Source organism: Dipodomys merriami, unplaced genomic scaffold (assembly GCF_024711535.1).
Source record: "Dipodomys merriami isolate MVZ:Mamm:240054 unplaced genomic scaffold, mDipMer1.0.p SCAF_77, whole genome shotgun sequence".
Lineage (NCBI taxonomy): Eukaryota > Metazoa > Chordata > Mammalia > Rodentia > Heteromyidae > Dipodomys > Dipodomys merriami.
In genome coordinates, this window is record NW_027206368.1 from 2,268,377 (window position 1) to 2,282,888 (window position 14,512).

The following is a 14,512-nucleotide window of genomic DNA, read 5'->3' on the forward strand; positions in this document are numbered from 1 at the left end:
GAGGGTGAGGGTGAAGGTTAGGGTTAGGTGAGATTTAGGGTGAGGTTTAGGGTTAGGGCTAGGTTGAGGGTGAGGATTAGGTTTAGAGTTAAGGTTAGTGGGAGGGTTAGGGTGAGGGTTAGTGTTAGGTTGATTTTTAGGGATAGGGTTAGGGTTAGGATTAGGGTTAGGGTGAGGGTGAGTGTGAGGGTTAGGGTTAGGGTTAGGCTTAGGCTTAGGGTTAGGCTGAGGGTGAGGGGGGGAATGAGCGTTTGTGTTAGAATGACGGTGAGGATTAGAGTTAGGGTGAGGGTTAGGATGAAGGTTAGGGTTATAATGAGGGTGAAGGTTAGGGTTAGGGCGAGCGTTACGTTTAGGATTAGGGTTAGGGTGAGGGTGAGGGTTAGGATTAGGGTTAGAGTTAGGTTTATTGTTAGTTTTATGGTTAAGGTTACTTTTGGAGTGAGCGTGAGGCTGAGGGTGAGGGTTAGGGTTAGGATTAGGTTTAGGGTTAGGATTAGGGTTAGGTTGAGGGTGAGATTGAGGGTGAAGGTTAGGGTAAGGGTGACGTTTAGTGTTATGGTTAGCTTGAAGGTTACGATGAGGGTTAGGGATAGATTGATTGTTAGGGTGAGGGTGAAGGTAAGGGTAAAGTTGAGGGTTAGGCTGTGGGTGAGGGTTAAGAAAAGGGTCAGGGTTAGGGTTAGGGTGAGGGTTAGGGTAAGTGTGAGTGTTAGGGGTTAGGGTGAGGGTGAGGGTTAGATTGAGGAATAGGTTTAGGGTTAGTGTGAGGTTTAGGTTGAGGATAAGGGTTTAAGGTTAGGTGAGGATAAGAGTTAGAATTAGGGTTAGGGTGAGTGCTAGGGTGAGGCTGGGGTTAGGGTTAGGGTTAGGGTTAAGGTGAGGTTTAGGGTTAGGATGAGTGTTAGGGTTAGTGTGAGGGTTATTGTTAGTGTTATTGTTAGTGTTAGGGTGGGGGTATGTGTTAGGGTGATGGTTAGGGTTAGGGTGAGGGTTACAGTTAGGTTGAGGGTTAGGGTTCATGTTAGGGTTATTTTTAATTTTAGGTAAACGGTTACGTTGAGGGTGAGGGTGAGGGTGAGGGTTAGGGTTAGTGTGAGGTATAGGGTTAGGATTAGGGTTAGAGTTAGGGTTACGGTTAGGGTGAGGGTTAGCGTTAGAATTAGGGTTAAGTTTAGGGTGAGGGTTAGTGTGAGGGTTAGGGTTAGAGTTAGGGTTAGGGTTAAGATTGTGGTTAGGGTGAGGGTGAGTGTGTGGGTTAGGCTTAGGTTTAGAGTAAGGCTTAGCATTAGGCTGAGGGTGAGGTTGAAGGTGAGGGTTAGGTTTAGGGTGAGTGTTAGGATTAGGGTTAGGGTGAGGGTAAGGGTGAGGGTTAGGGTTAGGATTAGGGTTAGGCTGAGGGCTAGGGTGAGGGTGAGGTTTAGGTTTATGGTTAGGGTGAGGTGTAAGGTTAGGTTTAGGTTGAGTGTAAGGTTTAATTTTAGAGTTAGTGTTAGGGTGAGGGTTAGGGTTAGGGTTAGTGTTATGGTAAGGGTGAGGGTTAGGTTTATGGTTAGGATTAGGATTAGGGTTACTGTGAGGGTGAGTGTGAGGGTTAGGGTGAGGTTCAGGGTTGGTCTTAGGGTTAGGCTGAGGGTGATGATGAGGGTGAGTGTTAGGGTTTGGGTGAGGTTGAGGTTTAGGTTTAGAGTTAGTGTTAGTGTGAGGGTTAGTGTGAGAGTGAGTGTTAGGTTTAGGTTGTGGGTGAGGGTCAGGATTAGGGTGATGCTTAGGGTTATGGTCAGGGTGAGGGTTAGGATGAGGGTTAGGGTTATTGTGAGGATTAGGGTGAGGGTGACAGTAAGGGTAAAGTTGAGGGTTAGGCTGAGAGTGAGGATTACGGTAAGGGTGAGTGTTGGGGCTAGGGTGAGGGTTAGGGTTAGGGTTAGGGTTAGGGTGTGGGTTAGATTGAGGATTCGTTTTTGGGGTTAGTGTGAGTTTTAGGGTGAGGATGAGGGTTAGGGTTGGGTTGAGGGCTAGGGTGAGGATGAGGGTTAGGATTAGGGTTAGGGTGAGTGTTAGGTTTTGGGTGATCGTTAGGGTTAGTGTGAGGGTTAGTGTTAGTGTTAGGGTTAGTGTTAGGGTGAGGGTAAGTGTTAGGGTGAGGTTTAGGGTTAGGGTGAGTGTTATGGTTAGAATGAGGGTTAGGGTTAGGTTTAGGGTTATTTTTAGGGTTAGGGTTAGGGTTAGGATGAGGGTCAGGTTTAGGATTAGGTTTAGGGTGAGGGCTAGGGTGAGGGTGAGGATTAGGTTTAGGGTTAGGCTTAGGCTTAGGTTTAGGCTGAGGCTGAGGGTGAGGTTGAGGGTTCGGGTTAGCATGATGGTTAGGGTCATGGTTAGGGTGAGGGTTAGGATGAGGGTTAGGTTTAGGGTGAGGTTTAAGGTGAGGGTGACAGTAAGGGTCAAGATGAGGGTTAGAGTGAGGATTAGGGTTAGGGTTATGGTGGGGGTGAGGATATGATTGAGGATAGTGTTAAGGTTAGAGTGAGTTTTAGGGTGATAATTAGGGTTAGGGTTAGGGTTAGGGCTAAGGTGAGGGTGAGGGTTAAGGATAGGGTTAGGGTGAGGGTGAGGATAAGATTGAGGATTTTAATGTTTTCCTTTCTTTCATGCATGTGTTTCTAACGCATTTATAAGATTATTTCTTTGTTGCTTTGTATGTCACTCCCCCACAGTGTAACCCCCGCTTTCACTATATTTGATGTCAGTATATCATGTGGAGGAGATGGGGACAAACAAGTCGTTTAAGGATTCAGGTGGACCTGTTGCAACAATGAGAAGTACAAAATGTCATGTCAAAACCAGCTTTACAATGTCGGTGTGGGGGGCGGAGGCGGGTATAATTGGGTGGGAGGAGGGGGTATAATTGGGTGGGGGGAGGGGGGAGGCGGGCAACGGAAGTGAAGGGTAAACAAAGGAGGACGCTGCAATGCTTGGTAAGAAATGTATGCATTATTCTGCCCATGTAATTGTAGCCCCTCTGTACAGTATGTTCTCAAATAAAATAAAATAAAATTAAAAAAAAAAAGATTGAGGATAGTGTTAAGGTTAGAGTGAGTTTTAGGGTGATAATGAGGGTTAGGGTTAGGGTGAGGGCTAGGGTGAGGGTGAGGGTTAGGGATAGGGTTAGGTTGAGGTTTAGGTTTAAGGTGATGATTAGGGTTACTGTGAGGGTTAGTGTTAGGACTAGGGTTAGTTTTAGGGTGAGGGTTAGTGTTAGGGTGAGTTATAGCGTTAGGGTGAGGGTTATGGTTATGGTTAGGGTTAGTGTTAGCTTTAGGGTTATTGTTTGGGTTAGGGTTAAGGTTACGTTGAGGGTGAGAGTTAGGGTAAGTGTTAGGGTGAGGGTTACCGTTAGGGTGAGTGTTATGGTTAGGGTTAGGGTTAATGTTAGGTTTAGGGTTATTGTTAGGGTTAGGGTTAGGGTTAAGGTTACGGTGAGGGGGAGGGGGAGGCTAAGGTTTAGGATTAGGTTGAGATTTAGGTTTAGGGTTAGGGTTAGAGTTAGGTTTAGGGTGAGGGTGAGGTTTAGGTTATAGTTAGTGTTAGGGGAGGGTTAGGGTGAGGGTTAGGGTTAGGGTTAGGATTAGTGTTAGGATTAGGGTTAGGGTGAGGTTAGGGTTAGGGTTAGGGTTAGGGTTAGTCTGAGGGTGAGGGTGAGGGATAGGTTTAGGATTTGGGTGAGGTTTAGGATGAGGTTAAGGTTAGGATTAGGGTTAGGATGAGGGCAAGTGTGAGGGTGAGGGTTAGGGTTAGCATTATGGTGAGGTTTAGGATTAGGGTTAGGTTTATGGTTAGGGTGATGGTTACTGTTAGGGTTACAGTGAGGGTGAGGTTTAGGGTTAGGGTGAGGGTTAGAGTTAGGGTTAGGGTGAGGGTGAGGTTTAGGGTTAGAGTTAGGGTTAGTGTTAGAGTTAGGGTTAGGGTGAGGGTTTGTGAGGGTTAGGGTGAGGGTTAGAGTTCGGGTTAGGCTTAGGCTTAGGCTTAGGCTGAGCGTGGGGGTGAGGGTTAGGGTTAGGTTTAGGGTGAGGGTTAGGGTTAGGTTTAGGGTGAGGGTTAGGATGAGGTTTGTGGTTATGGTTATGGTTAGGGTTAGTTTTAGGGTTACGATTATGGTTAGTTTTAGGGTTAGGGTTAGGGTGAGGGTTTGGGTTAGGGTTAAGGTTAAGTTTAGAAATAGGGTTAGGGTTAGGGTTATTGTTAGTGTTTTGGTTAGTGTTAAGTTTGCGGTGAGGGTGAGGCTCAGGGTGAGGGTTATGGTTAGTGTTAGGGTTTGGGTAAGGGTTAGTATTACTGTTAGGGTTAGGGTTAGAGTTACGGTCATTGTGAGAGTGAGGGTGAGGGTTAGGGTTAGGATTAGGGTTAGGGTGAGGGTGAGTGTTAGGGTTAGGCTTAGGCTTAGGTTTAGGCTGAGAGTGAGGCTGGGGGTGAGGATTAGGGTTAGGGTGATGGTTAGGGTTAGGGTTAGTGTTATTGTTAGGGTTAGGATTAGAGTTAAAGTGAGGGTGAGGGTGCGGGTAGGGTTAGGGTTAGGGTTAAGCTGAGGTTTAGGGTTATGTTTAGAGATAGGGTTAGGGTGAGGGTGAGGTTTAGGGTTAAAGTTAGGGTTAATGTTAGGGTTAGGCTTAGGGTTAGAATGAGGCTGAGCGTGGGCGTGAGGATTAGGGTTAGGTTTAGGGTTAGGGTTAGATTTAGGGTTAGGGTTAGGGTTAGGGTTAGGGTTAGGGTAAGGGTTTATGTTAGTGTTATAGTTAGTGTTAGGTTTAAGTTTGCAGTGAGGGTGAGGCTGAGGGTGAAGTTTATGGTTAGGGTTAGTGTTATGGTTAGTGTTATTGTTAGGGTTAGGTTTAGAGTTATGGTGAGGTTGAGGGTGAGGGTGAGGGTTGGGGTTAGGTGAGATTTAGGGTGAGGTTTAGGGTTAGACTAGGTTGTGAGTGAGGATTAGATTTAGAGTTAGGGTTAGTGGGAGGGTTAGGGTGAGGGTTAGGGTTAGGTTGATTTTTAGGGATAGGGTTAGGGTTAGGATTAGGGTTAGGGTGAGGGTGAGTGTGTGGGTTAGGGTTAGGGTTAGGCTTAGGCTTAGGGTTAGGCTGAGGGTGAGGGTGGGAATGAGCGTTTGTGTTACAGTGACGGTGAGGATTAGAGTTAGGGTGAGGGTTTGGATGAGGGTTAGGGTTACAGTGAGGGTGAGGGTTAGTTTTAGTGTGAGGGTTAGGGTTAGGATTAGGGTTAGGGTGAGGGTGAGGGTTAGGATTAGGGTTAGAGTTAGGTTTATTGTTAGTATTATGGTTAAGGTTATTTTTGGAGTGAGGGTGAGGCTGAGTGTGAGGGTTATGATTAGGATTAGGGTTAGGGTTAGGATTAGGGTTAGGGTGAGTGTGAGATTGAGGGTGAGGGTGAGGTTTAGGGTTAGGGTTAGGGAGAGATTTAGGTTTAGGATTAGGTTTAGAGTTAGGGTTAGGGTTAGGGTGAGGGTAAGTGTTAGGGTGAGGGTTAGGTTTAGGGTTGGGGTTACAGATAGGTTGAGGGTTAGTTTTCCTGCTAGGATGATTTTTAATTTTAAATTTAGGGTTACGTTGAGGGTGAGGGTGAGGGTGAATGTTAGGGTTAGGGTTAGGGTGAGGTTTAAGGTTCGGATTAGGTTAGAGTTAGGGTTAGGGTTAGGGTGCGGTTTAGGGTTAGAGTTAGGCTTAGCGTGAGGGTTAGTGTGAGGCATAGGGTTAGGGTTAGTGTTAGGTTAGGGTTAGGATGAGGGTTAGTGTGAGGGTTAGGGTTAGGTTTAGGTTGAGGTTTATGTATAGGGTTAGGGTTAGAGTTAGGGTTAGGTTGATTGTGAGGTTTAGGGTTAGAGTTAGGGTTAGTGTTAGGGTTAGGTTTAGCGTGATGCTTAGTGTAAGGGTTAGAGTTCGTGTTAGGCTTAGGCGGATTGTGATTGTGAGGGTTAGGATTAGGGTGAGTTTTAGGGTTAGGGTTAGGGTGAGGTTTTGGATGAGGTTTTTGGTTATGGTTAGGGTTAATGTTACTTTTAGGGTTAGGGTTAGTGTTAGGTTTAGGTTTATGGTTAGGGTTAAGGTGAGGTTTAGGGTTAGGGTTAGGCTTAGGGTTAAGGTTAGGTTTATTGTTAGTGTTATGGTTAGTGTTAATTTTGCAGTGAGGGTGAAGCTCAGGTTGAGGGTTATGGTTAGTGTTAGGGTTAGGTTTAGGGTTAAGGTTAATGTTATTGTTAGGGTTAGGGTTAGAGTTACGGTCACGGTGAGAGTGAGGGTGAGGGTAAGGGTTAGGGTGAGGTTTAGGGTGAGGTTTAGTTTTAAGTTTAGGGTTAGGGTGCTGGTGAGGTTTAGGTTTAGAGTTAGGGTTAAGGGGAGGGTTAGGGTGAGGGTTAGGTTTAGGATTAGGGTTACAGATAGGTTGAGGGTTAGGGTTCCTGCTAGGGATATTTTCAATTTTATGTTTAGGGTTATGTTGAGGGTGAGGGTGAGGGTTAGGTTGAGGGTTAGGGTTAGGGTTAGGGTTAGGGTTAGGCTTAGAATGAGGGGTAGTGTGAGGGTTAGGGTTAGGGTTAGTGTTAGGTTAGGGTTAGGGTGAGGGTTAATTTGAGGTTTAGGGTTAGGTTTAGGTTGAAGTTTAGGTATAGGGTTAGGGTTAGAGTTAGGGTTAGGTTGATCATGAGGTTTAGGGTTAGAGTTAGGGTTAGTGTTAGGGTTAGGTTTAGGGTGAGGGTTAGGGTGAGGGTTAGAGTTCGGGTTAGGCTTATGCGGATTGTCAAGGTGAGGGTTAGGGTTAGGGTGAGGGTTAGCCTTAGGTTTAGGGTGAGGGTTTGGATGAGGTTTTTGGTTTTGGTTAGGGTTAGTGTTACTTTCAGGGTTAGGGTTAGGGTTAGGGTTAGGTTTATGGTTAGGGTTAAGGTGAGGGTTAGGTTTAGGGTTAGGCTTAGGGTTAAGGTTAGGGTTATTGTTAGTGCTATGGTTAGTGTTAATTTTGCAGTGAGGGTGAGGCTCATTTGAGGGTTATGGTTAGGATTAGGTTTAAGGTTTGTGTTATTGTTAGGGTTAGGGTTAGAGTTAAGGTCACAGTGAGAGTGAGGGTGAGGGTGAGGGTTAGGGTGAGTTTTATGGTGAGGTTTAGGTTTAAGGTTAGGGTTAGGGTGCTGGTGAGGTTTAGGTTTAGAGTTAAGGTTAGTGTTAGGGTTAGGCTTAGGGTTAGGCTGAGACTGAGGGTGGGGGTGAAGATTAGGGTTAGGGTTAGGTTTAGGGTTAGAGTTAGGGTTAGGGTTAGGGTTAGGGTGAGGGTGAGGTTTAGGATTAGAGTTAGGGTTAGTGTTAGGGTTAGGCTTAGGGTTAGGCTGAGGCTGAGGGTGGGGGTGAAGATTAGGGTGAGGGTTAGGTTTAGGTTTAGTGTTAGCATTAGGGTGAGAGTGAGGGTTAGGTTAAGTTTCAGGGATAGGGTTAGGGTTAGGGTTAGGGTTAGGGTCAGTGTGAGGGTGAGGCTTAGGGTTAGGCTTAGGCTTAGGCTTAGGCTTAGGCTAAGGGTGAGGATGGGAGTGATGATTAGGGTTAGGGTGATGGTTATTATTAGGGTTAGTGTTATTGTTAGGGTTAGGGTTAGAGTTACGGTGAGGGTGAGGGTGCGGGTGAGGTTTAGGGTTAGGGTTAAGGTGAGGTTTAGGGTTAGGTTTAAAGATAGAGTTAGGGTGAGGGTGAGGTTTAGGATTAGAGTTAGGGTTAGTGTTAGGGTTAGGCTTAGGGTTAGGCTGAGGCTGAGGGTGGGGGTGAAGATTAGGGCTAGGGTTAGGTTTAGGGTTAGAGTTAGGGTTAGGGTTAGGGTTAGGGTTTGGGTTATTGTTAGTGTTATGGTTAGGGTTAAGTTTGCAGTGAGAGTGAGGCTGAGGGTGAGGTTTATGGTTAGGGTTAAGGTTAGGATTAGGGTTACTGTGACTGTGAATGTGAGGGTTAGGGTTAGGGTTAGGCTTAGGCTTAGGGTTAGGCTGAGGTTGAGGGTGGGGGTTAGGGTTAGTGTCATGTTCAGGGTGAGGATTAGGGTTAGGGTGAGTGTTAGGATGAGGGTTAGTGTTATGGTGAGGGTAAGGTTTAGGGTTAGGGTGAGGGTTAGGTTTAGGATTAGGGTTAGTGTGAGGTTGAGGGTTAGGGTTAGGTTTAGGGTTAGGGTTATTGTTAGTGTTATGGTTAAGGTTACCTTTGAAGTGAGGGTGAGGTTTAGGGTTAGGATTGGTGTTAGGGTGAGGTTGAGGGTTAAGGGTGAAGTTGACGGTTAGGGTTAGGGTTAGGGTGAGGGTTAGTGTTAGGGTTATGGTTAGATTTAGGGTCAGGGTTAGGGTTAGGGTCAGGGTTAGGGATAGGGTTAGTGTTAGGGTTAGGGTTAGGGTGAGAGTTAGTTAGAGGTTTAGGGTTAGGGTTAGGTTTAGGATTAGGTTTGGGTGAGGGTGAGTGTGACGGTTAGGGTTACGCTTAGGCTTAGGCTGAGGGTGAGGGTGTGGGTGCAGATTAGTGTTTGATGATAGTTAGGTTTAGAATTAAAGTGACCGTTAGGATGAGGTTTAGGGTTACGATTAGGGTGAGGGCTAGGGTGAGTGTGAGGGTTAGTGTTAGGGTTAGGCGTAGGCTGAGGTTTAGGCTGAGGGTGAGATTGAGGGTGAGGGTTACGGTTAGGTTGATGGTTAGGGTTACGGTTAGCTTGAAGGTTAGAATGAGGTTTAGGGATAGGGTGAGTCTTAGGGTGAGGGTGATGGTAAGGGGAAAGTTGAGGGTTAAGGTGTGGGTAAGGGTTAAGATAAGGGTGAGGGTTAGGGTTAGGGTGAGGGTTAGGGAAAGTGTGAGGGTTAGGGGTTAGGGTGAGGATGAGGGTTAGGTTTAATGTGAGGTTTAGGATGAGGATGAGGGTTAGGGTTAGGTGAGGACAAGGGTTAGAATTAGGGTTAGGTTGTGGGCTAGGGTGAGGGTGAGGGTTAGGGTAAGGGTTAGTGTTAGGGTGAGGTTTAGGGTTAGGGTGGGTGTTAGGGTTAGTGTGAGGGTTAGTGTTAGGGTTAGGGTTAGTGTTAGGGTGAGGGTAAGTGTTAGGGTGAGGGTTAGGGTTAGGGTGAGGGTTACAGTTAGGGTGAGGTTTAGGTTTAGTGTTAAGGTTATTTTTAATTTTAGGTTTAGGGTTACATATAGGGTGAGGGTCAGGGTGTGGGTTAGGGTTAGGTTTAGGGTGAGCTTTAGGTTTAGGATTAGTGTTAGAGTTAGGGTTAGGTTTAGGGTGAGGTTTAGGGTTAGAGTTAGGCTTAGGGTGAGGGTTAGTGTGAGGTTTAGGGTTAGGGTTAGTGTTATGTTACGGTTAGAGTGGGGGTTAGTGTGAGTGTTAGGGTTAGAGTTAGGGTTAGTGTTAGGATTAGGGTTCGGGTGAGGGTGAGTGTGTGGGTTAGAGTTCGGTTTAGGGTTAGGCTTAGGTTTAGGCTGATGATGAGGTTGAGGGTGAGGGTTAGGTTTAGGTTGAGTGTTAGGATTAAGGTTAGGGTGAGGGTTAGGATGAGGGTTAGGGATAGGATAAGGGTTAGGGTGATTGCTGGGGTAAAGGTGAGGTTTTGGGTTAGGGTTAGGGTGAGGTGTAGGGTTAGGGTTAGGGTGAGGGTGAGGTTTAATTTTAGAGTTAGGGTTAGGGTGAGGGTTAGGGTTAGGGTTAGTGTTTGGGTTAGGGTTAGGTTTAGTGTTAATGTTAGGTTGAGGGTTAGGGTTATGGTTAGGATTAGGTTTAGGGTGAGGGTGAGGGTGAGTGTGACAGTTAGGGTTATGGTTAGGCTTAGTGTTAGGTTGAGGGTTAGGGTGAGGGTGAGGGTTAGGGTTTGGGAGAGGTTTAGGTTTAGAGTTAGTGTTAGTGTGAGGGTTAGTGTTAGGATTAGGTTTTGGGTGAGGTTCAGGGTTAGGGTGATGCTTAGGGTAACGGTCAGGGTGAGGTTTAGAAGGAGCGTTAGGGTTAGTATGAGGGTTAGAGTGAGGGTGACTGTAAGGTTAAAGGTGAGGGTTAGGCTGAGAGTGAGGATTACAGTAAGGGTGAGGGTTAGGGTTACCGTGGGGGTTAGGGATAGGGTGAGGTTTATGGTTAGAATGAGGGTTAGGGTTAGGTTTAGTGTTATTTTTAGGGTTAGGGTTAGGGTTAGGTTTAGGGTTAGGCTGAGACTGAGGGTGAGGTTGAGGATTAGGGTTAGCATGATGGTTAGGGTTATGGTTAGGGTAAGGGTTATGATGAGGTTTAGGGTTAGGGTGAGGGTTAGGATGAGGTTTAGGGTTAGGATTAGGGTTAGGATGAGGGCAAGGGTGAGGTTGAGGGTTTGGGTTGGCATTATGGCAAGGTTTAGTATTAGGGTTAGGTTTAGGGTTAGGGTGAGTGTTAGGGTTAGGGTTACGGTGAGGTTGAGGTTTAGGGTTAGGGTGAGGGTGAGGGTTAGGGTTAGGGTTAGGGTGAGGGCTTGGGTTAGGTTTAGGGTTACAGTGAGAATGAGGGTTAGGGTTAGTGTTAGGGTTAGGTTTATTTTTAGGGTTTGGGTTAGAGATATGGTGAGCGTGAGGGTGAGGGTGAGGTTTAGGATTAGAGTGATGGTGAGGTTTCGGGTTAGAGTTAAGGTTAAGGGAAGATTTAGGGTGAGGGTTATGGTTATGGTTAGGGTTAGTTTTAGGTTTAGGGTTATTGTTAGGGTTAGGGTTAGCGTTAAGGTTATGGTGAAGGTGAGGGTGAGGGTAAGGGTTAGGATTAGGGTGAGGCTTAGGTTTAGGGTTAGGGTTAGAGTTAGGGTTAGGGTGAGGGTGAGGTTTAGGTTTAGAGTTAGGCTTAGGGTGAGCGTTAGGGTGACTGTAAGTGTTAGCGTTAGGGTTAGGTTTAGTGTTAGGATTAGGGTTAGGGGGAGGTAGAGTGTGAGGGTTAGTGTTAGGGTTAGGCTGAGTGTGAGGTTGATGGTAAGGGTTAGGGTGAGGGATTGGGTTAGGGTTAGGATTAAGGTGAGGTTTAGGATGAGGTTTAGTGTTAGGATTAGGGTTAGCATGAGGGCAAGTGTGAAGGTTAGGGTTAGGGTTAGAATTATGGCGAGGTTTAGGATTAGGGTTAGGTTTAGGGTTAGGGTGAGGGTTATGGTTGGGGTTAGTGTTAGGGTGAGTGTGAGTGTTAGGATTAGGTTTAGGGTTAGGGTTATTGTTAGTGTTATGATTAAGGTTAAATTTAAGGTGAGGGTGAGGCTCAGGGTGAGGTTTAGGGTTAGGGTTATGGTGAGGTTTCGGGTTAGGTTTAAGGTTAGGTTTAGGGTGAGGGCTTGGGTTAGGGTTAGGCTTACGGTGAGGGTGAGGGTTAGGGTTAGGGTTTGGGTTAGGGTTATTTTAGGGTTTGGGTAACGGTTAAGCTGAGGGTAAAGCTGAGGGTTAGGTTAGGGTTAGGGTGAGGTTTAGGTTTAGGGTTAGGGTTAGAGTTAGGTTTAGGGTGATGGAGAGGTTTAAGGTTAGAGTTAGGGTTAGTGTTAGGGTTAGGGTTAGTGTGAGGTTTAGGGTGTGGGTTAGAGTGACGGTTAGGGTTAGCTTTAGGGTGAGGGTTAGAGTTATGTTTAGGGTGAGGTTTAGGATGAGGTTTAGGGTTAGGTTTAGGGTTAGGGTTAGTTTTAGGGTTAGGATTAGGGTTAGGGTTAGGGTTAGGGTGAGGGTTAGGGTTAGGGTAAGGGTTAGGGTTTGGCTTAGGGTTAGGGTTAGGGTTATTGTTAGTGTTATGGTTAGTGTTAAGTTTGCGGCGAGGGTGAGACTCAGGGTGAGGGTTATGTTTAGTGTTAGTGTTTGGTTTAGGGTTAGTATTTTAATTAGGGTTTGGGTTAGAGTTAAGGTCATGGTGAGAGTGAGGGTGAGGTTTAGGGTGAGGTTTAGGGTTAGGGTTAGGGTTAGGTTTAGGGTACTGGTGAGGTTTAGGGTTAGAGTTAGGGGGAGGGGGAGGGTTAGGGTGAGGGTTAGGGTTAGGTTTAGTGTTAATATTAGGGTGAGGGTGAGGGTTAGGTTGTGGTTTAGGGATAGGGTTAGGGTTAGGATTAGGGTTAGGGTGAGGGTGAATGTGAGGGTTATGGTTAGGCTTAGGCTTAGGGTTAAGCTGAGGGTGAGGCTGGGGTTGAGGATTTGGTTTAGGGTGATTGTTAGTGTTAGGGTTAGGGTTAGGTTAAGGGTTAATGTTAATGTTATGGTTAGGTTTAAGTTTGCAGTGAGAGTGAGGCTGAGGGTGAAGTTTATGGTTAGGGTTAGGGTTATGGTTAGTGTTATTGTTAGGGTTAGGGTTAGAGTTTGGTGAGGGTGAGGGTGATGGTGCGGGTTATGGTTACGGTGAGATTTATTGTAAGGTTTAGGGTTAGGGTTAGGTTGAGAGTGAGGATTAGGTGTAGAGTTTGGGTTATTGGGAAGGTTAGGTTGAGGGTTAGGGTTAGGTTGATTTTTAGGGATAGGGTTAGGGTTAGGATTAGGGTTAGGGTGAGGTTGTGTGTGAGGGTTAGGGTTCGGGTTAGGCTTAGGCTTAGGCTTAGGCTGAGGGTGATGTTGGGGGTAAGGGTTAGTGTTACACTGAGGGTGAGGATTAGGGTTAGTGTGAGGGTTAGGATGAGGGTTAGGGTTACAGTGAGGGGGAGCGTTAGGGTTAGGGTGAGGGTTAGGTTTAGGATTAGGGTTAGGGTGAGGTTGAGGGTTAGGATTGGGGTTAGGGTTAGGTTTATTGTTAGTGTTATGGTTAAGGTTACATTTGGAGTGAGCATGAGGCTGAGGGTGAGGGTTAGGGTTAGGATTAGGGTTATGGTTAGGATTAGGGTTAGGGTGAGGGTGAGACTGAAGGTGAGGGCTAGGGTTAGGGTGATGGTTAGTGTTATGGTTAGCTTGAAGGTTAGGATGAGGTTTTAGTGTTAAGGTGAGGGTGAAGGTAAGGGTAAAGTTGAGGGTTAGGCTGTAGGTGAGGGTTAAGATAAGTGTGAGGGTTAGTGTGAGGGTTAGGGTAAGTGTGACGGTTAGGGGTTAGGGGGAGGGGGAGCGTTAGATTGAGGATTAGGGTTAGGGTTAGTGTGAGGTTTAGGGTGAGGATAAGGGTTGAGGGTTAGGTGAGGGTAAGAGTTAGAATTAGGGTTAGGGTGAGGGCTAGGGTGAGGTTGATGGTTAGGGTTAGGGTTAGGGTTAGGGTGAGGTTTAGGGTGAGGATGAGTGTGAGTGTTAGGGTTACAGTGAGGGTTAGTGTTAGGCTTACGGTTAGTGTTAGGGTGATGGTTAGGGTTAGGGTGAGGGTTACAGTTAGGTTGAGGGTTAGGGTTCGTGTTAGGGTTATTTTTAATTTTAGGTTTAGGGTTACGTTGAGGGTGAGGGTGAGGGTGAGGGTTAGGGTTAGGGTTAGTGTGAGGTTTAGGGTTAGGATTAGAGTTAGATTTAGGGTTAGGGGTAGGGTGAGGTTTAGGGTTAGGCTTAGGTTGAGGGTGAGGTTCAATTTTAGAGTTAGTGTTAGGGTGAGGGTTAGGGTTAGGATTAGTGTTAGGGTTAATGTTATTGTTAGTGTTAAGGTTAGGGTGAGGGTTAGGGTTATGTTTAGGATTAGGTTTAGGGTTACTGTGAGGGTGAGTGTGAGGGTTAGGGTGAGGGTTAGGGTTAGGTTTAGGGTTAGGCTGAGGGTGAGTTTGAGGTTGAGGTTTAGGGTTAAGGTGAGGGTGAGGTTTAGGGCTAGAGTTAGTGTTAATGTGAGCGTTAGTGTGAGAGTGAGTGTTAGGGTTAGGTTGTGGGTGAGGGTTAGGATAAGGGTGATGCTTAGGGTTATGATCAGGGTGAGGGTTAGGGTTAGTGTGAGGGTTAGTGTGAGGGTGACAGTAAGGGTAAAGGTGAGGGTTAGGCTGAGAATGAGGATTATAGTAAGGGTGAGGGTTAGGGTTAGGGTGAGGTTTAGGGTTAGGGTTAGGGTGTGGTTTAGATTGAGGATTCGTTTTTGGGGTTAGTGTGAGGTTTAGAGTGAGGATGAGGTTTAGGATTAGGTTGAGGTCTAGGGTGAGGATGAGGGTTAGGTTTAGGGTTAGGGTGAGTGTCAATGTTAGGGTGATTGTTAGCGTTAGTGTTGGGGTTAGTGTTAGTGTTAGGGTGAGGGTAAGTGTTAGGGTGAGGTTTAGGGTTAGGGTGAGTGTTATGGTTAGAATGAGGGTTAGGGTAGGGTTTAGGGTTATTTTTACGGTTAGGCTTAGGGTTAGGATGAGAGTCAGGGTTAGGATTACGTTTAGGGTGAGGGCTAGGGTGAGGGTGAGGATTAGGGTAGAGTTAGGCATAGGCTTAGTGTTAGGCTGAGGCTGAGGGTGAGGTTGAGGGTTAGGGTTAGCATGATGGTTAGTCTCATGGTTAGGGTGAGGGTTAGGATGAGGATTAGGGTTAGGGTGATGGTGACATTAAGGGTCAAGTTGAGGGTTAGGGTGAGGATTAGGGTTAGGTTTAGGGTGAGGGTGAGGGCTAGG